This window comes from Pteropus medius, unplaced genomic scaffold (assembly GCF_902729225.1).
Source record: "Pteropus medius unplaced genomic scaffold, Ma_sr-lr_union100, whole genome shotgun sequence".
NCBI lineage: Eukaryota > Metazoa > Chordata > Mammalia > Chiroptera > Pteropodidae > Pteropus > Pteropus medius.
In genome coordinates, this window is record NW_024349519.1 from 8,790,035 (window position 1) to 8,791,820 (window position 1,786).

Here is a 1,786-nt window from a genome sequence, read left to right on the forward strand (position 1 = left end):
AAGGAAAAAAAAAGAACCCTCATACACTGCTGGTGGGATTGCAAATTGGTACAGCCACTATGGAAAACAGTATGGAGATTCCTCAAAAAACTAAGAATTGATCTACCATATGACCCAGCAATCTCTCTACTGGGTATATACCCTAAAGGCTTGAAAACCCATATCTGAAAAGATATTTGCACACCAATGTTCATAGCAGCACTATTCACAGTAGCCAGGACATGGAAGCAACCAAAGTGTCCTACGATAGATGATTGATTAAAGAAGCTTCGGTACACATATACAATGGAATATTACTCAGCCATAAGAAGAGATGAAATACTGCCATTTGTGAGAACGTGGATGGACCTCGAGATAATCATGCTAAGTGAAATAAGCCAGACAGAAAAAGCTGAAAATCACGATATCACTTACATGCGGAATATAAACCTAAAAGTAACGGACGAATAGGACAAACAAACAGAGACGTGGACATGGATAATAGACTAGTGGTTATCCGAGGGTAGGAGGCTGGGAGAAGGAGGGAAGTAGATGGGGTAAAAGGAGTCAAATATGTGGTGACAGAAACAAATCTAACTATGGGTGGTGAACACACAATGCAACATGTATATGTGCCTTACTGCTAAATTGTACACCTGAAAATTATTGGATTTTGTTAACCAATGTCACCATGTATCAAAAAAAAAAAAATCAGGACCATCTAGGATATTTTCCTGTGTTTAGAACAGGAACCTCTCTTTCTTTGAAGTTTCTTGCTGTTACACATGTTTGTGCTTTAGATGCAATGAAGCAACATGGATAGTAGAAAGAGTAAGATAATCCTGAACTTATGTCACAGCACCCTACTCAGCAGTGGAGTGAGTGACCTTGCATAAGTTACTTCTGTACTTCTTTGCTGTCTACAAAATTGGGCTAATACTACTTGCCTAACAAAAACTGAGTGAGGATTAAAGACGATAGTATGTGTATGGAACTCAGAGCTTTTGCATTTGCTGTTCTCTCTTCTTAGAGTACTCTTCTTATACTTCCTTTAGTTGTTTCCTTCTTAATATTCAGATTCAACACAAATAGTTCCTTTTCAGAAATGCCTTTATCTTTGCTCGCTTCGGCAGCACATACACTAAAGTTGGAATGATACAGAGAAGATTAGCATGGCCCCTGCACAAAGGATGACATGCAACTTTGTGAAGCGTTCCATATCTTTAATAAAAAAAATTTAAAAAAAGAAATGCCTTTATCTATTTCAAAGGTCCCCTTTCCTTAACCCTCTCTATCTCATCACCTTTTAAAATTTTTCTTCATAGCACTTACTATTATTTGAAATTATTTTATTTCCTTGATCATGATCTGCCTCTTCTATTAGAATGTAACCTTCTCGTAAACAGGGATCTTGTCTACTTAGTCCACTGCTCCGTACCCTGCCCTGAAATGTAAATGTGTTGAATGAATGAATGGATGAATGAGTGATAATTACTACTTCACTGTAATTCATGGAATGTTAGTTTCTTCCCTCTTCCTGAGATTAAGGCCAGTATTTAACATAGTTCAGAGAATATTGCATGTGGTCAATAAATAATTTAGGAAAATACAGAAAAAGTTTCTATACTGCGAAAACCTTTAGACATATTCTAAAAACACGTCCTTCAACATCCTGTATTAATTTTGATCTGAGCAAACCTATATGTGTATCTATTTTAGTTCATGCACACACAAAAACTTTTTTTTTTTTCTGAATGTGAACCCATCTGGCACTCCCAATACCATCTCTATATAAAGTTGGATAATA

The 1,786-nt window shown here is 36.5% G+C and overlaps 1 non-coding gene across 1 annotated transcript; it reads left to right on the forward strand.

The window, feature by feature from the left end:
- Nucleotides 1-1,096: 1,096 nt before the first annotated feature.
- LOC120618785 (U6 spliceosomal RNA) lies at nucleotides 1,097-1,204 on the forward strand. Its single transcript, XR_005657290.1, has one exon. It is a non-coding gene; the product is annotated as a U6 spliceosomal RNA (small nuclear RNA).
- Nucleotides 1,205-1,786: the final 582 nt, after the last annotated feature.